Here is a 23755-nt window from a genome sequence, read left to right as displayed (position 1 = left end):
AGAGGGGCAGAGTATTTCCCCAGAACTTGTAAATTAAAAATGACAAAATGTTGCTGAAAAAAATTAAGACACAAGTAAATAAAAAGACATATATCCCACATTCATGAATTGACAGATTTACTATTGTTAAATCTGTAGAGTCAATGCAATACCTATCAAAATCTCAATAACATTATTAGCAGAAATAGAAAAACCCATTCTAAAATGCATATGGAAACTCATAGTACCCTGAAAGCCAAAATCATCCTGAAAAGATGACCAGAATTAGAAGTCTCATACTTCCTGATTTCAAAAGTTACTAAGGCTACAGTAATCAAATCATTGTGGTACTGTCATAAATACAGATGTATAAACCAATGGAATAGAATAAAGATCTCAGAAATAAACCCTCACATGTATTGTCAAATAATCTTCAACAAGGATGCCAAGATCATTCAATGGAGAAAGGACAGTCTTTTTAACAAATTGTGTTGGGAAAATTGGCTACCCACTTGAAAAGAGTGAAGTAGAGACTTTAAACCATACACAAAAAATAACTCAAAATAGATCAAAGACCGAAATGTAAGAACTAAAACTATAAAACTTTTAGAAGAAAAAATAGAGGAAAACTTTATAACATTGAATTTAATAATGATATCTTGGCTATAATGCCTATAGCACAGGCAATAAAAGAAAAAAAATAGATAAATTAGACTTCATCAAATTTAAAAAGATTAATGTGTCAAAGAATACTATCAACAGAATGTAAAGGCTATCCAAAAAAATGGGAGAAAAATATTTGCAAATCATATAGGAGAGTACTTCAAAAAGCTTATGGAAAGATTTATATTACCTTTTAATTCTGTTTTTCCCTGAACTTTTTGAAGTATCCTTGTATCTGATAATGGGTTAATATCCAGAATATGTAAAGAATTTCTACAAATTAACAACAACAACAAAAAGAAACAATCCAATTTATAAATGGATAAAGACATTGAGTATATATCCCTCCAACGAAGATATAAAAATGGCCAACAAGCACATGAAAAGATGTTCAATATCACTAATTATTAGGGAAATGCAAAACAAAGCCACAAATCAAAATCACTACCTCATACCCACTGAATAGCTATTTAAGGAAGGAAGGAAGAAAAGTAGGAAAGAAAGTAAATAAAATAAATGTTGGTGAGGATGTAGAGAAATTGAAACCTTTCTGCCTTGCTGATAGGAACATAAAATGGTGCAGCCACTGTTGAAAACAGTATATTGTTTCCTCAAAATTTAAACATGGTATTACTGTATGATCCAGCAATTCCACTTCTGGATATATATCCAACATAATTAAAAGCACGGGCTGGAACAGATTTGTACACCAATGTTTACATCAGTATTATTTACAATAGCATAAACAAAATGTGATATATTCATACAATCGATTATTTTTCAGCCCTAAAAAGAAATAAAATTTTGCCACATGCTACAACATAGACCAAACTTGAGGAAATTAATGTAAGTGAAATTAGCCAGGCATAAAATAACAAACATTGTATGATTCCACTTACATGACTTACCTAGAATATTTAAATTCATAGAGACACAAAATGGAATGGTAATTGTCATGGGCTGGAGGTAGAGAGAAATGGGGAGTTACTGTTTAATATGTACAGAGTTTCAATTTGGGGAAGATACAAAAGTTCTGGAGATAGATGGTGGTGATGTTTGTAGAACAATGTGAATGTACTTAATGGCACTAAACTGTACACTTCTAAATGGTTAAAATAGTCAATTTTATGTTATTTATATTTTACCACAATTTTAAAAAAAAACTCAAAAAAATTATTGTGGCTTAAAATATGGAAAATGGATTTCAAAAGGGCAAGAGTGAATATTAAGAAATCAGTTATAAGTCTTGTTTACTGCAGTCTCATGAAGTTGTACTGTACTCGTAACTTGTATTAGAGGCTACTACAATGCCTATTTCTATAGAAAGATTGCCCAAAAAGTGGTAGCTAGCACTTTTAGAAATACTAGATTTGGTACAAAGGAAGAGTACTAAGTGAATTAACTCTACTGCAAAATGCATAAAAGTTTACAGGAGAATGCAGATTAATGATCATAAGAGGAACAGAACTGGGTTTGTAACCAGAAGCAAGGCCCCTATAGGATTAATACCTGTGCACCCCTGAAAAGAAGGGAATATTTTAATGATTGAGGAACAGAAATCAGAAAAACTTTGCCTCAAAAAGGATGCCTGCCCCTGTGACATGTACTAGGCATTTTTAGTGGAATGTCAATGTTTTGCAAGGAGGGCAGGGAGAAGAGGGAACTGCTTATATGTTTTGCCCATTCTGGAAGCAGCATTTTGATTCTACTTCCTCATCTGGGTATCTTTACAGGCCTAGAAAGGTACTTCATATATAACATTAACTAGAAGTGTTTGTCCTTCAATACCTATAAGCCCCACACTCTGTAATAAGAAAAATTGTAAACATGAACTGATATGAATACTTATGTACAAAAAGCTATACAGGATAAAGGATATACAGTTGATTTTGATATATGAGTCTCTCTAGTGACAGCCCTTACTACTAGTGTAAGCAGGATAAGAGACTCTGGCTCTGGTCTGCTCAAGTTCGTCTTCTGTGTGTCCCAAGTTTTCCTGGTTTCCTGTGGCCGTTTTTGCATTAAGATTTTCCACATCTCACTTCATAAATAGCCCTTATTATTGAGCCTTAGTCTAAGTCAGTGCACTTTATTGAAGTTCATTCTTTAGGGTTTAGCTTTTATTTGTGGACTGTGAGATATACTGTGTCATACTGCAGCTCCTTTTAACCCACATTCTGTCTTCTCTCTCTGCAGGGATCTGGTTTACTCTACTCTGGCAGCTGCATTCTCTCTCCGTGCTGTGAAGACAAAGACAGTTTTAACCCCACGCTTTTTCGAGGAGAGTCTTATCCTGCTATGAATTCAAACTGATATGCAATACTCCCTACCCCACCCACCCATGCTGAGCCTGTGTGCACACGTGCTTGCACACATGCACACACATACATACACACAAACATACATGTACATTTGCACACTGCCATGACACTTTCTAACACCAATCTATAGGCATAGAAGCTATGGATCTTTACATTTAATAGCCTTAAAACAAATGACATAGCTTTGGACTTTTTTGATATAATTACAATGCTAGGATACATGTAGCCATGTCCTTTGAATTTTAGTTTAGTTCTTTAAACACAGAAGAAAAATGGAAGCAGTCTTTCCTTAGATCATGGGGCCAGGGAGAGCCATCATCTCAAACTGGTAAATATTCAGTGGCTAGTTAGCCCAAATTCTAATAGCAAAACAAATGAAAGTGTGCGTGACTGGAAAGATGAAGTTCTCAAGTCATAACTGCTCTGGGAACACTGGCCCTAAACAAATACTCCCCCTGTATTAGTCAGGGTTCTCCAGAGAAACAGAACCAATAGGATGTAGATATAGAAAGAGACTTATTATGGGCATTGGCTCATGAGATTATGGAGGCTGAGAAGTTCCACAATGTGCTATGTTCCTGAGCCTCCATTTTTTTTTTTTTTTTTTTTTTGTATGTGCCCAGCAGTAAGATTGCTGGATCTTTTGTTTGTTTGTTTATTTTATCATTACACAATGTAAACATTTTTTGTGGCTCTTTAACAATTTTGTCCTAACTCCCTTCCCCATCCCCCTTTCCCACCTCTGGTGGCATCAGTTCCATTTTCTCCTTTTGAGAGTTCAAGAAATTATTGTTATTATTGTATCATTCTTTCTTTTTGATTATTTTTTTTTTCAGCTCCCACTTATAAGTGAGGACATGCGTATTTCTCTTTCTGTACCTGGCTTATTTCACTTAGCATAATTTTCTCTGAGTTCATACATGTTGCTATGAATGGCAGAATTTCATTCCTTTTTATGGCAGAGTAGTATTCCATTGTGTATAGACTCCACATTTTCCTTATCCAGTCATCCATCGATGGACATTTAGATTGCCAGTGAGGTCTGGAGTGTCTGCAAAGGGGATCTGAAGAATGGGTATGATTATATTCTACTAGTTGTCAAGAGCACTATTCCAATTCCTTTTACTGAGCATTTGCTATGCTTATTGCATATGCTGTATGTTTATATATTTATATATTACATGGCTCTCTCAACATTAGAGAGTCAGAGATGAGAGAGTATATATTTCAGGTAGTTAATTGTTACTTATCTTTCAGATCTCAGACCAGATGTCAGTTCTTCAGGTAAGTCCTTCTTGTTTCATCTCTCTTTACCCCAGAAATAGGCCAAGTATCTTATAATAAGCTTATAGAATCCAGTGTCTTTCTTTCCTACCACTTAATCGTGATTTGCATTTATATATCAGGATGTAAACTCCCTTGCTAGAATCTAAGTTCCATGAGGGAAGAGATCTTTATTTGTTCACTGATAAAAACTACATTACTGCTTAGCACACAATAGGTACTCAAAAAATATTTGTGGAACAGAAAATAAAAGCACTGCTTACCTTCCAAAAAAAAAAAAAAAAAAAAAAAAAAAAAAAAAAAAACATATGCTTAGGTCAAAGAGAACAGTACTTAAATCTTCTAGATGTCAGAGACAAGCCAAGTAGGGGTAGCTTTTAGCAGAGGTTGTTCAAGTCAAGAAGTTTATTTGTGTTGAAATCCCTAAGAACCAGGGAAAGAAGTTCACCTGGGACAATTAGTAGGCAAGAAAATTGAAGGGCAATGTAAAGCAAAAGCTCTGAAAGCAGACTGCTGGTGTTTGAATCTTTGTTTTATCGATAACTAGGTGTATGTCCTTTGCCGAATTAGTTATCTTTTCTAAGCCTCAGTTTTTTCATCTGTGAAATAGGGAAATATAGAATCTACTTCATTGTGTTATGTTAAGGACATGTGTTAAGACATGTAAAGCAATTATAGTAGTACCTTGCCCTTAGTAAGTAGTTAATAAGTATTAGAATTGTTATGATTATAATCATCAACATCAGCATCATCAGTATATTACAAAAACTGTAATGAAAGATGGTATGCACTATCAAAAAATAACATATTATAAAATAGCAATAAGTAAAATAATGTGAGATCAGCACAGAGAAAGACCAATGGCATCCATAGAAAGCCAGATATTTTGGTATGAGAATACTTCAAAAAGTTCGTGGAAAGATTTATATTATCTCTTTATTCTATTTTTCCATGAACTTTTTGAAGTACACTCGCATCTCATATCAGTGAGTAAAGAACTATTTAGTCAATTGACAAGGTTGGAAAATCTTAATTATATGTAACACAAACAAATTTAGGTCTCTGCTTCACAAAATGTACAAAAATTAATAACAGATGGATTAAAAAATACATGTAATTAATGAATTTTTTAAAAAGCTTAGACCCAAATATATGTAAATATTTATTTTTCTCACCATGAGGAAGGTATTTTTCTATTTCAAAGTTTAGGAGTCCCCAAGAGCATCTTTGATAATTTGCTATTAGGACTCACAGAACCCAGAAAAGTTGTTATACTCATGGTTATGGTTTATTACAGTGAAAGTTAACTAATTAAAATCAGCAACAGATAAAGGCATATAGGACAGGATCTAGGAGAATTTCAGGCCTGAACTTCCCATTGTCCTCTCTCAGTGGAGTCCTATGCATAGTGCTAACTTCTCCCAGCAACAGTGTGTGACAATATGTATGAAACACTGCCAAGCAGAGAAGCTCACACAGACCTTAGTGTTTAGACATTTTTCTGGGGCCCAACTCATGTAGACATGGTTGACCACCCACATGGATGACTTTAGTCTCCATCCCCTTCAGAAGTTGAGTTGATACTACATGGCCTGAGATCTCCCCACCATAAATCACATGAACAAAGACTATGTGGTGTGACCCAAGGACTTGAGATAAGCACAAACTACCTGATTTATCAGGCAGAACATCCCAGAGTCTTGAAAAGTTACCTCCAGGAAACCAAGGCAAAGATCAAATCTCTTTGTACAAGGTTAATTCTTTAGGGCACATAAAGGATAGAAACAGAAATTTTTAAGTTTTAGGTATTTAACAGCATGGGAAAACAAAGAATATGAACAAAATAAAAGAAAACAAAGTGAAAAATATCTTTGCATCAAATATGCCCCATAAAGTATGAGTATACTAAATATATAATAACTTCTTACAAGTAAGAAAAAGATAAATGACTTAATAATCTTAATGATAATAAAAATAGCTAACATTCAATGAGCTATGTGACACCCACTGTTTTAAGAGATTTACCTGTAGTTATTCATTTAATCCTCACAAAACCCTATGAGGTAGGTACTATTATAATCTCTGTTACATGAGAAGTGGGAGGAAGAAAGGAATGCTACATAAAGATTTTCTGAGTGAATAAACAGGAATTTCATTAAAGAAGGAAAACACATGGCTATTAAAACATCAGAAAATGTTCAAAGAAATAAAAAATAAAATTATAATTAGATATCCTTTTCCCAATTAGATTAAAATGATTAAAACATTAATAATGCTTGACCTTGGTGAGGATTTGATGAAATAGGCATTTCATAGACTGCAGAAAGAAATATATTGATGACAACATTATTGGAGTATGATTTCACAAAAATATATCACAAATCTTATAAATGAATATACCTATTGACCCAGCAATTTCACTTATATGAAGGTACTTCTGAAATGTAAAGATTCATATATCTTTTAAGAATCATGGAAAGATTCATATATCTTTTAATTGTATTTATCCATGAACTTTTTGAAGTATCGTGTAGATAGTAAGCCTAAAGAGATCATCAGGAATGCAAATATTTATGTACAAGGATATTCTTTAAAGAATCTTGAAAAATACTGAAAAGCTGGAGAGAACCTAATTGGGTCAGTGGCAGGGGCCATTTGATACAGACATACTCTGGAAAACCATACAGCCATTAATCATGTCTTAATACATTTAAGCACATAACATATAGCACTTAGTAAAAAAGAGCAAGACACAAAAGTGTATACATCTATAAGATGATAATTTTGTAGTATGCACACATATACCCATATGCACACCATATGCAAGGATACTTCAAAAAGTTCATGGAAAAATTTGTATTTTTTTCTTTAATTTGTGATAACCTTTTAACACCATCAAATATCTAGCCAGTGTTCAAATTACCCCAATTGTCTCATGAATGTTTTGTTTTGTTTTACAGTTAATATGTCCAAATTGAAATCCAAATAGGATGTATTATCTTTTATTTGTATTTTTCCACAAACTTTTTGAAGTACCTACATATATTATTGACACATGCATAGAACAAAGACTGGACACAAAGGCACTAAATGCTAACAATATCATCCCCAGGTGGTGGAATTACAGGTGATATTCTGTGCACTTTTCTGTTTTCCCTGAATTTTCTAAAATGAACCTATATTACCCTTTTAATGAGAAAATACATGAAACAATTTAAAGAAAAATAACCATTAAACTAATAACTATTAAGCTAGTAACTTTTTAGATTCAACTATTATTGATGCCAAGGACAAAAATAATAGCCTATATGCAGTAAAGTGATATAAGCTACAGTGTACTGAAAAGATACCATTCATGAATTTATAGATGTTAGTAAAACACACACACACAAAGTGTGCCTTTCCTCTGCTCTCATAGCACAACAAACAACAGAGAAGACCAATTTCTGTGACCAGATGTGTGGGGTTCCCCACACATTCAAGCAAGTAATTTTCCACCAGGCACCAGTTGGGTGTCCTCCAACTGAGCTCCAACAATATCTATCTGGAGATAGTGTCAGATCCTACAGTGGGGCTCAGTCCCACAATACTGCACCCCCATTGCAGATGCCAGACACAAACCGTAGGTTGTTTTGCCTGTGCTTCTGACCAACTGGCTATAACTTGGGGTTCCCACAACCCACTTCTTGGGTTTGATTAATTGTCTGAGCAGCTCACAGAACTCAGGGAAACACTTATTTGTGTTTACTGGTTTATTATAAAGGATATTACAAAAAAAATACAGATGAAGAGATGAATAGGGAGAGACATAGGGAAAGGGGCACAGAACTTCCATGTCCCCCTGCCCCACATACCACCCTCTAGGAACCTCCACGTGTTCAGCTGTCTAGAAGCTCTCTGTACCTTGTCCTTTTGGGTTTTTATGGAAGCTTTATTATATAGGCATGACTGAAGCATGGACAATCATGGTGAAATGTGACTGGACAAAAAAGGTATGATCTAACAGTAACAGACTGGGTGGGGAAACCCAGCAAGGCCTTGAGGTTCTTTTTCGCCTCCCTGTGCGGCATTCAATTACCATGGGTATGAGGTGGGACCCCTTCTGCAATGCGGATCTTATGACCTACAATCAGACAAGGTAGGTCAGAGAATTTCTTTATGGCCAGCTCCATGACAGAAAGGTGGGAGAAGGTTATAACAAACCAGGAAATATGGATAAAAAACTAAAATATGCATATCATAGTATCGCAGGCCACCCCCTCGTTTTCAAACATGAATCCTTTACAGCAAAAAAATATATACAACTCAGAAATGATACTGGCACATTACTAGAATCTCATTCAGTCATTAATAACTAGCTAAGTCCATCATTATATTGCATGAATATGTCTCCCAGGGTGAGACCACTCAGGTCTGCAGGTTTCCATTCGATCTTATTAGGTTCCAAAAGCAGGAGTGGTCTCAGCAAACATATAGTTGTCACCCTTTCAGACATCTAGAATAATTGAGCTGAGAGACAGTATCGTCTCTTGCTCTGAGCCTCTTTTGACATGTTGATGGAATTTTGTATTTTCCTCAATTCATAACCCATTTTTTTTACTTGTCTAGATTGCAGACAACAATATTAGTCCAGCAAATGTCTCCCCCTCAGTGCACTTCATTCAGATAGTGTAAGGTATGTAGGTACAGAACTAGTAGTGGGCTACTTTTGCCACCAGGAAATATAGCTACTTAGAAATCATTTCTGATTGCAGCACTTGTAATGGCAGGACCTGGGCCTAGAACTACCTTATCATGTAGGAAAAAAATGCTGAGGTGATATGGGGAAGAAAAAAAAGATTATAGCCATTATACCATTATACTCCTCCCTTGGCAAGAATTATATAGTTATACCAGCATCTTTCTCCAGCTCCTCTTCCCCAGATCCTCCTGGAAAGCAGAGGAATAACTACTAGAGGCACTCCATTAGTCCCACTTGTGTTGGGTGTGAGCACATACTCATGAAGGTGTATCAGCCAGCCCTTCATGCCTTTATCTCTCCCCATTTTAGAAAACCAATGTTTTAATTGCCCATTCCACTTCTCTATCAAGTTATTACTCTGAAAAAGATATCTCTCTGCCTGTTGCTAGATATTATGGGCTGTACCATGTGTTCCTTGGCCTGAAGAAATGACAGTTAGCCTTCCAAATTTGTGTAATATCTTTTATTATGTAATATCTTTTATTATGTAATATGTTTTATTTTTTTATAGCACCCTGAGCATTTGCATCTTCCATCGGGTAAGCAAAGATCAGTCCAGAATCAGTGTCTATTCCTGTCAAGACCCATTTGAAGTCCCCTAGGGCTACCAGCATTAGTCTCACTTTCCAGTTATGTTCAAGACTGGTATGGGTTGAATGTGTCCCCCAAAGTTTCACGTATTAGAATTTTAATCTCTACTGTAACTGTTAAGAGGGTGCGAAATCCTATTACGGTAATTGAAAGGTGGGGCCTTGAAGAGGTCATTAGATTATGAATGAATTGATCCGATCATGGAGTAATGCATGTGGTTCTAATGGCTTTAAAAGGAGAGTGAATGAAAGCTCAGCTCTCTCTTGCTTAGCTATTTCACCATGTGACACCCTGCATAACTGTAGCATCATCACCAAGAACAAGGCCCTCACCTGATGTTTTCCCTGGACTTTGGCATTCCCAGCCTCCAAAACAGTAAGGAATAAATCATATTTCTTTATAAATTACCCAATTTCAGGCATTCTGTTATAAACATTGGAAACAAATTAATACAAGGATCTTCTCACCACAGAATCTTCCCCATAATAATTGGCAATCTCTGTCTCTCTTACTGACAAACAGAATGGTTCTTATTGCCATTATGTGCTTGCAAGGGTGCAAAAAAAAAAAAAAAGTCTAGGTTCATTCCATCTCTTCATTGCTACAGTACCCTCATGTTCACTCATTTCATGGACCCATGTAGCTACCTCAAGGAAGCATACCAAAAGGTCCACTTGGTGGTTCCATCACATTCCATATTTGGAAAGGGTCTCTTTAGTTGGGCACTGACATGTCCAACTTTAATGCACCTCTCAAATTTCCATAGTGATTTTCATAGGGCTGAGCCCCAGATGGGCATCCCTTTAAGAGGTCAGATTTACATTGACCTTCTGCCTGACCATGTGGTCAGCCATTAGCCACTGCCCATGAGACAGTAAAAACCCAAACACAAGGGCTTTTACCACTGTTCAATTCTTCAGCATGCAATTCAACGCACTGGTCTGATTTGTTTTTACTTTCTTCAACCAAACTGACATGCTCCTAAACATCATGTTGTTCATTCACCTTAGAACTGCCATCCACAGCCCAAGCAGTTCTTTGTTGTTCATTTGAGAGCTCTTTATAGGGTACTGTAGAATCTAGAAGCTCTACACACAGTTCCAGAGTCAGTCCTAGGGGAGAAGAGGCTCCCTGCTCGTATCTCCTGCTTGCCTTCTCTAGGTAGCAGGATCCTGTACAAACCATTTAAATTCTCTAGTCCAAAGTACCAGTAGTTGTTGCTGGCAGGTGCTCACAGGCTTTTGCCATAAGCCCAGGTGTAGGCTCCACAAAGGGCAATCACACAGAGAATTTGCACATACCAGCACTCTGGTTTCTACTCTACACTCTGTGGACTCAGACAACCTTACTGGTTTCCATTTAGTACGTCCAATTACTATTGCCTGAAGGACAGATTAACATGTGTTCAGTTTTACAATACTAGGTCAGGGAAATATTGCCCACTCTTATACAATGTCCATTCCCGTAATACAATCAGGTAAGAGATATACAATCATTTTGCATGAAGGCTGTTCAAATATACCAACTCTTTTATGAACTTTTCTCTTAATTCCATTATTCCTTAATTTCCTAACTGTACCCTCCATTAAGATTTGGCCAACAGGTTTTGGAATCACAGGGCATTGGGCTTCTGTGTCAAGGAGACTCAGAAAAGTTTCTTCTCCATACCTAGACCATTTTATCCTTTCTAGTGCAAAAAGCTTTAGGTCCTTAGCAGGGGATTGAGCTAAGGAACCCTTGCTGGTTTGTCAAATTTTCTCCTTGATTAACTTGTCTGACTAATGCCCAAAGCAATTTTAGATCATATTTCTTATCATAATCTCTGCCTTCTAATTTTTTAAATTTCTCCAAACTGGGGAAATACAGCAAACTTGTTTGGAGCTCTTTTATGTTGGGGGACCAAGAGGGACTCCCTTTGGTCCACCTAACCTTCAACAGTGTTGCATTAAGATCTTTGTTTTAAGCCCATCAACTTCCATTTTATTCATTCCATTTCTTAGCAATCATCTAAAAATTTCCACTCTGCTGGGATGAGTCCCGTGACTCTCCCCTTTCTTTTTCCTCTTAGTTTCACTGCACCAATGTTTTCTTTATTAAGTTATTCTTTTTGTAATTTTCCACCTTCCTGGGATAAGACCTTGGACTCTCCTCTTTGCCTTTCATCATTCTCTTGTTAATTAACCTAATGTTTTTATTAGCGTCTGAGGGGAAGCTGAGAGCAAATTTGATAAGGCTTCTTGAGTTGTCTTTCAGTTTTGCAGCAGTAACATCACATGTGGTATCCATGTAGAAGGGTCCCCCTTAATCAGAGTATCTACCATGATCTGGGTAACAGACATATTCAACAGGTGAATATACTGGTCATCATAAAGCCAGTCTCCCATGGCTTGCACACGAAGCATATCAGCTGCTTCAACTCTGGTGCTCCACTTGGCATTTATAGGGAGAGGTGGGCAGTCCCCCTTTTCAGGGTAAACAGACCTTACAGTGGCTTTTATCTGGGATATCAGGCTGGCTGTTCCTTCAGGAATAAACTTCTGTTCACATATAACCATATCTGTAAATGTTCCATAGGATGTCATGGGCCCTTTATAAACCCATACATGCTCTTCCACTTTGCAGCATTTAAAAGCAAAGATTACTGCTCCTAAATTAGTTACCTTCAGAATCCACTTTAGTAAAGGTTTTTCACTAAGCTGGTGATGTCAATCTACAAAATGAAACAGTTCCTTCAAACTATACCCTCTAGCTTCAATAGTTTCTTGGTTTTGCCCTTTCCCCATATTGACTACCTTCCTGGTAACCACATGTATCAGAGGTAATTTTTGTTGTCCCTGCATAATTTTTCCCTTGGAAGACAGTTTTGAGGCTAGTGAATAAAGCTCAGACTCACTGAAATCTGAGCTTGGTCTAGCATCAAGATCTGGCCCAGCACTCTCTTTTACTTTCATTTTGGCTATTACAAATAACAATCAAGGGATTGCTATTTTGCTTTTTTCTTATTGGTTTGCATTCCCTCATGCATTCATTGAACCAACTCCCCAAGAATTATATTCATCTCTAAATTCCACTGCCAACTTTTACCTTTAATAATTGTTTGCAGCACAGCTGTGGCTCTATACCATGTGTGACCATGTGGCCATCCAGGAATAAAAGACTCATCATTTTCTTCCCATTTATCCTTTTTCTTCCCAAACCACACATTTCCATTAGCCAGAGCTGTTCCAGCAAACCCCAATTCTGACACCAATTTGAGAGGAGGGAACAAAGAAACAGACCAAAGTAAAGTGTTTTCCTTTATAATCTTACTCAGCAACAACCATCAACACAAAACGTAGACTTCTCTGAGAAAATGTGTGGAGATTTCTCTCTACCTGCAAGCAATCAGTTCCACAGCAGACTCCAGCTGGGTGTCCTCTAATTCAAATCTATTCTTACACTATCTACATGGAGATAGAATCAGATCTCATATGTTGAAGGTTCAGTCCCCAAGACTGCCCACCACTTCTGATGCCAATCACAAGCTACAGGTTGTTTTCCTTGTGCTTCTGAACAACTGGCTATAAAGTGAGGTTCCCACAACCTCCTCCTTATGTTCAATTAATTTCTGAAGCAGCTCACAGAACTCAGAGAAATACTCAACTTATGTTTACTGGTTTATAATAAAGGATATTACAAAGGATGCAGATGAAAAGACACATAGGGCCAGGTATGGCAGAAGGCGCTTGGAGTTTCCATGCCCCCTCCACCACACTACCCTCCAGGAACCTCCATGGGTCAGCCATCTGGAAGCTCCCCAAACCCTGTGCTCTTGGGTTTTTATGGAAGCTTCTTTACATAGGCATGACTGAAGCATGGAAAACCATGTAGAAATGTGATTGGACCAAATGGTATGATCTAACACTAACAGACTGGGTGGGGAAACCCAGCAAGGCCTGTTTGTTCAGGTTCTTCTTGGCCTCTTTGTGCAGCATTTCTTCCTTCAAAGTATGGGGCAAGGACCCTTTTGAAATGTGGATCCTATAACCTACAGTCGGCTAAGGTAGGTTAGAGAATTTCCCACCTCAGGGAGAAAAAGGAGCGGGTAAAAGGAGAACAGGAGGTCAGAGAGTAGTATGAGCCAGAAACCATGGATGAAAACCAGTATATAAATATCACCATATCACAGTGGAATAAAAGGAAACCTCATCATTATCACCTCTATATAGAAAATAAACAAGGTTAAGAGTAGTATCTCTACACAGCTTTCCATTCTCATTTTCTTATGCAATCATGGAATTACACTGTTAAATACTACTAACATATTGCTATATTTTAGTCCAGACTTTGTATTTGCATGTGTAAATTTATTTTTACTTTTAATTATGTTTTGGCAAAATTAGAATAGTACTGAATATTGTTTTGTAGCCTGATTCTTATATATAATGTTATGAACATTTCCCCATGCCCTGAAATATTTTGAAAATTAATTTACCTTGACTACATAATATTTACATCACTGGAAATAAATATTTAGGTTGTTTTATTAATTATGTCTTAAAACCATAAACTACCTTTTGGATTTTCTTTAGATTATAGCTGAGAATGGTGAGTGCATATTTTGAAGTACAGTGGAAATGGAAGTGTAGGAAATGATGTCAAAACTCTTTTTCATCAATAGATACACACTTTCCCCTGCTGTAGGAGATAAGGGGAAACCTAGCCCATGAATGTCTCTCCAATCAGATTTCATCTTTTTAAGGTCCTCTCCCAAAACATCAATATCCTTAGATAAGCAAAAATAGAGAGTCACTAATTTTTCACTTTAAAGTATTTTATCATATGCTTTTCTCTAAAACAAGCTAGGGCAAGAAAAGTGAGAAGAGAGAGAAAATGACTCAGAAAGGGTGTCAAGCAAACTCCCTACTTCATACATGTTATTATGCTTGATTCTGTCCATCAACCTTCCACACATATCTTGGTCCCCTGTGGAGTGAAAAAGGGCCATGCTATAGAGCATTTAATAATTTAAAGCCATTAGTCTTGATATTTGCCTAATGTGACCATTAAGAGATCCTGCAATTTGTCATCTTTCTTTCTCACACCATTGTTACATCCCATGCCTTGTCACTTTTTGAGTTGAAGTGAAATAAGGTTGAAATAGAAATATAACAAGACAAAGATATTGTCTTCTATTTCCCATTCCCTACTTTTCAAAACAGAAAAATCCCATTACCGAAATATTATGTAATAAAGTGATTCTACAGTCTGCTTTTTGAGCTTCATGTAGTTCTAACAATCCTCATTGTTAGAAATTCCTTTTTTAATGTACATCCTTATTGCCTTCCTATGACACTAGACAGAAGTATTATAAAGCTGTACTGTCATTTATTCATCTGACAAAAAGTAAGAGTTGAAGGTTTTTCCCTCTCTCTTTAGTCAAAAAGTCATATCTGCATTCTTGCAAAGTAGCACTGTTAGAAATCATTTCTGGGTGTTCAGCATAGTGACTAATATTGTTGCTACTGTAATTATATGCATGCATGTTGAAATCACTTCAGAAATAAACTCACAACATTATTTTCCTATACAAAAGGTCAAAGAATAAGAGTCATCTTTAACATGGTTTGACTTTGGGAAAAAAATTCATTTTGTCTGCTGTTTAACAACCTGAAATCCTCTAGGTGTTTGTACACTGATTTTTTAATCAATTACTCAAGCACCTAAGTATGAAAGATGGACTGGCATCCAAGTTCAGTATCTATTTAGACCACTCTTCTAACATGAAACACATTATTTTTTCATGCCTCTTAAATACTAAGTAGTCTTCTAGTAGTCCTTATTACATAAAATCAAAAGACTTCCATATCAAGTTGCATTTGTGCACTTTCAGTCCATATAATTTGATTTATTGCTGTGCTATAATCAAATATTAGTGGTTGAATTTAATTTGGATTTGATTACATCTGTGTGTCCCTTTTGCATTCTTATTCAGATGTTGCAGAATAGGTTTTTGCAGTAATAAATAATCATTTTCCTGAAGGCTTGTTCAGTCCTTGTGTAATTATGGCAGGTTCACTTCTTGAAGGTCTAACATTAGGTAATTGTTTGCCTCTCTAATTCTGCTGTTTCTCAGGTGGACATTTTACCTTGATTGCCTCAGGATAGGAAATGGCACAGTACGAATTAAGGAAAAAAAAAAAAAAAAGGAGGCACTACTCAAGTTTTTGAGTTTTAAAATCCTGGACTCCAATAGGACTCAAGTCACAGAAGACTGCTGACCTGCTGTTTTTCTCTTCAGACCAGAAATAAGAAAAGATTTCTGGGATTAAGGAAATGGAGCAAAGGTCAAAGGAAAAGATGCAGGGTAGTCCCTAGGATGGAGTTCTGTTCTCTGTTCTTCCCCAGCCTAATGTCAGATCTGGATAGGAGGTAAATGATCAAAACTCCGCGCAGATCTGTGGAGTTCAAGAGCAGAGGATATGTAAGCAACCATTCTCAACCAAATTCTGAAGAGGCAACAAGACGCCAAGGTTTCATATGATTAACATTGTATAAGAGGAGTAACACACATCAGCACTGTGAATCTAGACCAGCATGACAAAACCAAATGCATATAGGGACCTGTGGGTAATACGAATGTGTGAAGTGAACTTGCCTAAGACACTAAGGTGTGGTGAGACTATGTTAAATTTAAAGCATATGCTCCATTCAAAGGAAGAGGTAGCTACTCAGCTTCAGTCAGCTGTTGCCAGATAAGAATATATACTCAGTGTTACCTGGTCTTGCAATTTTATAAAAGAAGCTTGAAATCTGGTCTTTTATGTCAAATGTCTCAATTTTTAAAACAGGATGTAAGCCAAACAAATCAATTCAGGGTTAGATGTGACTCATGGGCCACCAGTGAGTGATGTCTGTTTTAGGAAGACTAGTCTAAGATAGTCTTAGAGTATCTTTTGCCAAGGTGTGACAAGAAACAACTCCTGAGAGCAGCACTGATATGGTACTGAGAGCTAAAATACCTGAAGAAGTCTTGTGGTGAGGAGCTATGGAGAATGTAGCTGTGACCTATGTAGTCTAATAATACTATGGATATCTCAACAGATGCCAGCATGGATAGAAGATATCAAAGCCTTTCCTGTATATAATTTGTCAAAATATGAGCTCCATAGAACTTATACATAACTGGAAAAAGAGACAGATTTTTTTAAAATGACTGAGATTACATTATGATCATCCAGATAAATGGATCATTAAATTGGATTACATTCAATTGTAGAAAAATAAAGATATGTTTCTTGCCTACCCAAGTTTGTAGTCAGTGATTAATATTGTCTATACAAGCAAAATAATATCACCTTATGTTGATTATGAAATCCTACCAAAAAGTAAATGGAGATTTGGAGACTTTCGATTTCAAGGTGGTGGAAATCTCTCATTTCTCATTTATGTGAAAACTAAATAAATAATCGGATCTCACAAAAAGTTAATAAAAATATGTCCACATGTGGAATCAAAAAGTAAAATTTCTATGGAGAAGAAACTGTGAGCCATTCCTAACAGAAGGAAGCACAGAGGGTGCTCCATAGGCATTTGCACTACAACCGCTATGGGAAGTACACATAGCCACTAAACCACCAACACGGCCTAGAAATGTACGAGAGAATTGCGTCACAGAAAAGGAATCCAAACCTTAACAAAAAACATCTGAGGAAAACTAACCCTATGAAATAGAGTCATTAAACTCAACAACTAGCAAATTTGAACCTGAGGAGATACATACATACATACATATACATATGTGTGTGTGTGTGTGTGTGTGTGTGTGTGTGTGTGTGTGTGTGTGTGTGTGTGTGTGTGTGTGTGTCAAAGATGGACCTTTAAAAAAGGGAACTTAATAACCACATCAAAATGAAGGAGGGAATCCTTAAAATAAAAACCAATGGGTATGATAACAAATAAAAACAATTAGAAATTAAAAATCTCAATAGATGGGCTGAATAGGGAAGAAAAGATATCTGAAGGGCAAAAAATAAATAAGTAAAATTAGCTACAGTATCATAGTAAGGAATTCCCTGCAAGGTGGCAGAAAGGAATGAAGAGATTGAAAATATGTAACAAAAATAAAGAGATATGAAGTTCAGCTCCAAAACTTCTAATATGTATATAAAAGATCTAATAGGGCAGAATAATAAGAATGGAAATGATGCACCAGTTTGAGAAATAATAACCAAGAATTTTCCTGAACTAAAGGAAGAAACTACTGAGTTCCAAGAACACTAAGTTACATTTAAAATCTCACACCTATATACAACTTTAAAATAAATTAGCTATTAAACATGATAAAATGGTTGATCATAATGAAATAAACTTAGAAATCTATAGCAAAAAGATAATCAAAAATTAGCCATCATCCAAAAATTACACACACGTGTGCACTTCTAAATAATTCAAGTTAAAAAGTAAATCCTATTGCAAATAGCAATATATTTGAAATGAATGAAAAGCATATCTAAACTTAAAGGTTACAGTTAAAATTTCATTAATTTCTTAATTTTTTATTAATAATTGCTTTTTAAATTTATTTTGTTATTGTTTTAGTTCTTTTTCCTGCTTTTTGTGTTGAAACAGTTCATTTTTCCCTATTGTTCTTTTACTTTGGCAAATTTATTTAAGGCTATAAATTTTAAAAAGAAATACCAGATATAAAGATAGGAAAAGAAAGGACTAAACTGTCACTATTTGCAGACAATATGATCTTTTACCTACAAAGTTCAAGAGGATTAACTAACCTCTATTATAATCAATAAGAGAGTTCAACATTTGGGCCAGAAACAAGATCAACATACAAACATCATTTTGTTATGGGAACACAGAGCTATAAATATAAAATAATACTAGATAAACAATGTATTAAGGTCTTAATATGCAGTTTTAGCCTTTGTTGTGGTATTCAATTTAGATTTCTACCATGTTTAATTTTTCATGGATCAATACTTGAAGGTCTAACTTCAGTTTACATTCAATAATAAATTTTACTATGCAAAAATAACTATTTTAGCTCTTGCCAATTTTGTTTCATGTTGATTGATAGCACCAGTAATATTCACTATGAATATTTATATATTATTTTTCTTAGGGCAAAGAACATTAGCATGACAAAGTCTTCATGAACAGTGGAATTCAAATGTCCGTACGACCAAAAGACAGGGCCAAACTTTACCAATTAGTGGCCTCCAAATTAAGAACTGAGTATAAGTAAGAGTTTACTAAATAGAGCAAATGGGGTGGGGAACATAGGAAAAAATTTTTCAAAGACTCAAATGAATGAGAACATGTGTGTCATAAATTTCTACTTTGCACTTTTGCTTATATTTTTTCTTCCACCTGTAATTTTTTTCCTCCTCTTCTCCATTTGTTAAGACCCTTAGTCTGTTAAAAAACAAACATTTCCAATGGGATGATTTTTATAGTTGAAAGACATGATTTTTTTTGGTCTGTTTAATTATGCATTGTGTGCAAACAGAGAAGTTTGTGCTAAGACTATATGCTGAAGTAGATATTTAAAATATGGTTGAGATAAATAAAATTAATTGGAGAGCACAGTCTCATCTGCCATGATTCTAGTAGAATTGCTATTAGGTAAACATAAAGAAGATAAAGTCATATCATACGAACTATTTAATCTGTATGTGTCTCCCGCTCTAAATAAATATAAGTAAATTTAAGTCTTTAATTTTGTGCAGAAGATTTTGAGTTAAATGATCTTTCTTATATCGTTTCATCTTTTTGTAAAAATGGAGGTGAATAAATATGGTATTTTCATTCTTGTCGTCAGTGGTTGATTAACTTGGTGGTCTCAATTAAATACTTTCTTTAAGTTGGACTATAACTACTACATCAGTCCAATCTGAAGCTAACCTTATATTTCATTGAATTTGGCAAGGCTAGTAGGATTTTAGTATAGATAAATGAACATCAAAATATGTTCAAATTTATTATTGTTTGAAACCTATTTGATACTATTTATTTAAAAGTGAACTAAATATGATATGATATATCTGGACATTTTGTGACACGAGGATTTGGTATTTTCTTTAAAAAAAGTGAGAGTATTCTATTATTTTATTGTGTGCTCAGATAAAATAAAACATTCAATTTTTCTACAGTGTTTTTTAAGCCAAATAAAGCTATAAGTTTATATAGAAGAAGGATATACTTGGATAATAAAAATATGGTCACTTATATGCATTATTCTTTTTAGCTTTTGTTACCCCCTCAAAATAGATTAAAATGAGATTAGTTATTTTGCTTTGATATTTCCTAAACTTGTTCATTATGGGCGTTGGGAGAAATCACCCTCAGAGACCGATATGGAAAAGGAAAAAAAACTTTATTGCCAGCTGCCAGGACCACACCACCCAATTCAGAGTGCGGCCCCCAAACCGTTTGTACTTTCGGTTTTTAAAGCTGTAAGCACGGCAACTCGGTCACCCGATCACTGCGCTAGGAGTTATTAGCCAATGCAAGCAAGCCAACAGTACATAAGCTAATTTTGTGGTTAGCATGGCTCCTCCCAGCCCTTCCCACATTTTCCCACCCAGGTTTTTCCCGCCTGAGTTCATACAAAATGGAAGGGTTATCTTAAATGGCGTCGGTCCTTCTCTCGGAAAAAGGACATTACTTCATTCCCCACTGGTTTTAAGGGGATTTTTTTAAGCGAATCTTTGCTTAAGGGTCAATATCTGGTCCCCAATTTATGTGTTCCCAATCTTCTAGTGGGATTTGGTCACACTGGGAATGGAGAACCAGTAATTTGACCTCTTGCATGCAGGACTGAATCAAATTGAGGAGTTTGTTGAAAAGGCATGGTCCCAAGGTTATTAGCAAGAGGAGAATTATTAGTGGTCCCATAAGGCTAGAAATTAAAGTTGTTAGCCGTGGAGAAAAGTTAAACCAGGATTCAAACCAGTTAGAGGACTGTTCTTGCTCTAAGTCCCGTTGTCTGATGCGTTCTCGTAACCTTTTCGTGGAGTCTTCAGTGACTCCAGTATGATATGTATATACACAGCACTTTTCCTTTAATGCCAAACAGAGTCCCCCTTGTTGTAGAAAGAGGAGGTCAAGTCCTCTATGGTTTTGGAGGACTACCTCAGAAAGGGAAGACAAGGAAGTTTGGAGGAGGGTTATAGAATCTTCGAGCTCATAATCATTAGTTTTTATATACAGTCCTTGGTTTTGCACACCACCAAGCGTAAGTTTTGGGCTTTCATCCCCATGGGCAGAGTCTGTCTTTGGTGATTTCGGTCAGATTCAGAGACCTAACAGTTTGGTTTACAGGCCTAGCCTTATTGTTTCATTCCCCCCTGAGAGATTTTATCCTCCTTATTCTTAAGGTAAAGGGGGCTAGAGGTCTCTTTCTTCTGAAACTGCTTCCTGCCAACCATGGGCATAGTCCCTGCCTGCATTTTGGAGGTATAAAATCTCTCATTGGCTGATTTAGTGATTTATAGGGACTTAGTTCCTCTCAAGAAAGGTTGGGTTGGAATCCTTGGGTTATCACCATCTTGACGTGGAACTGTAGCCTGGAAGATACAAGCTTTACAGACAGATTAAAAACACAAGGCTAGAATTGGATAACAGGTGTGTTAGTGTTTCCTTTTGAAAAATAAATTTTTCTCCAAGTTTTTCAAATTTATCAAATGTATCTATGACAAGACTAATTTATTTACAAAACAAGTTTAGTTTGTGGCCAGATTATTTGCATAAAGTGCAGCAAGAGTAATAGCTTATCATATAACCTCTTTTTTTTTTTTTTTTGAGTTGAGTTGGCTTTGCTGGGACATTCATAAGGAACCTCAGATTAGATCTTTAAATGCCATTCGGGTCTTAGGAAGCCAAGCCAAGGATTTGACTTACTCTCTGATTACCAGTGTGAGTTGGGTGAATTCCTCTCTTCTGGAAGTCCCCAAAATATCAAGGTTCTGGCCTATCAGAAAGTTACATTCTTTACTTACTGGAAGACCAGGAACCTTGTAATTACGTAGACAAGGTATCAGGCCAGTCTCTCCAAGGGGCTTTTTATTGGCTCCACATAAGTGCCAACCTTAATTCCTTAAGGCAGTCTGGTCATGTCTGAAGGTATGATATTCCAGTCAAAGCCTTGGTAAAACAACCAGTGTTTTCAATTGTGTCCTGTTACAAAAAGAACAGATTCTTATTGAACTTATGCAAATAACTGTATTGCCGTAAAACAATTTGTGAACAGTTTTGTTTTTTTTTTTTAATCTTGGAGGGATCAAGTAGAGAGAAAGGTAAGTGTTTTAATTTTTGTTCATAAACATATACATTAGCAAGCTGTTAAACCTTAAAAGATTTTCTTAGATCTAGAAAACAAAACATTAAGAGAATCATCAGTGTTTCAAAATAAATTGTAAAAAACTATAATTCCTTTTAATTAGTCTACGAATTAACTTTTGTTGTTTTGACCTTTGTGAACAATTTCACAAACCCATCTGTTACTTCATGAGAATTTTGGAACTTCAGTTTAAAACTATGAACTCAAAGTTTGTCAGAAACTGTATCTATCAGTTTTTTTCATGAAATATTTGAAGACATAACATTTTAAGATTATAATTAAACCAAGATTATGACCGGTAGCATTTATATCAAGACACAGATATTTAAGAACCTTACAAGATTTTGGAACACATATCCATAACACCTTCAGTATTGACAATGTTTTCTCATATATTCTAATTTATTAAATAAGCTAATTAGCTCTGATACATCTTTTATATATCCTTTGAGAAGCTCCAGGGCTCTTGGAATTCCTTAAAGTTATTTTAAACTTTCAGAATTTAGTGTTGGAAAGCTGTGTTAAATAACAAAAAGTTTAAAACACTTAGTTGAATAAAATCACAAATTATTACAAAAAGTAAAACCAAAGTGACAAAGGGTTTTAAAGGCAGAGAGCACAAGAACTTATCATGATAAAACATGAAATAAGCTCTCTAGGCCAGTTATCTAAAAGACAAAGAAAAACTTTTTAAAATTTTGTATTAAGAGCAATCAAGTGTTTTTTTAGAAAATCTGGTTGTTCCTTCATAGGAGAGCAAGTTCTAACCACGTATTAGAAAACTTTTGACATTAATTTTTAGAAAAACTCACACATAATTTGTTTTTAAATCCAGTTAATTTTTTACTGTAAAACCCTTTTAACAAACTTATCTACCTAAACCATTATCAAGACTTACTCAGACATTCTGTTTTTGTCCTATACTTCCTACTTTCTAAATAGCCCTAGGACAAAAATACACTGTACCAGATGCTTTCTTACATAAAAATTATTTTTTTCTCTAGCCCCTCCACCCATAACCATATCCCCACATCTATAGCCTTTTTTAAATTACCTCCTTTTTACATATTTGTTTCTTTATCATCAATGTTAAATTGGCCTAATTTGCCTAAAATTATACATAGAGAAAGGTTTTTCTGGTTTTCACTGGGTTTTTAATTAAAAGCCTCTAGCAAAAACAAATATAATCTTGTTTGATTAGTAAACCCAGGCAAAGATGTACACTGATAAAAACATTTTTATATATTCAGGCTAGTAAATGTGGGTCCATTTGTCAGAGCAGATTATACAAAGCCCAGTTTGAGTCTCAGCTATTTCTACCAAATAAGTATTTATGGTTTTTCCAGCCCAAAAACTTGGTTTATTAAGCAGTTCCAAAGGTCTCTAACAAAGGTTAAAGTTATGAGGCAGCAATCTTGAGTTTCCATGAGTTATAGAAAATACCTTCTATTATCTGTTATTAATATTATAGGAAAATTTTAATAAGGAAACCAAATTTTACTTTTTGTACCAGTGCACTGTTAATATTACAACTAATTTTAATAAAAACTTATAAACAAATCTAATCTCAGTGAATTTTGATCACGTAAGATTATCATAAACTTTTTATTAGTTCTTATAAACCTTTTATTTTTAATTTAGACAAAAAAATTTTTTTAACAAAAACCATATTACCTTTGTTTTTAATAACCTTTACCAAAGTGTATCTTTATAAAAAATATTCTGTTAAAAAGTCTTTATACCTAGCAGTTTGAACTATGCATATTGATTATAATTGACTCATTAGCTCCAATTTTCCAGTAACAAACCTGTGAAGCAAGCAATTTTGAATTGTTTTAT

This window comes from Cynocephalus volans, chromosome X (assembly GCF_027409185.1).
Source record: "Cynocephalus volans isolate mCynVol1 chromosome X, mCynVol1.pri, whole genome shotgun sequence".
Taxonomy (NCBI): domain Eukaryota; kingdom Metazoa; phylum Chordata; class Mammalia; order Dermoptera; family Cynocephalidae; genus Cynocephalus; species Cynocephalus volans.
Note: the sequence above shows the minus strand (reverse complement) of the source record.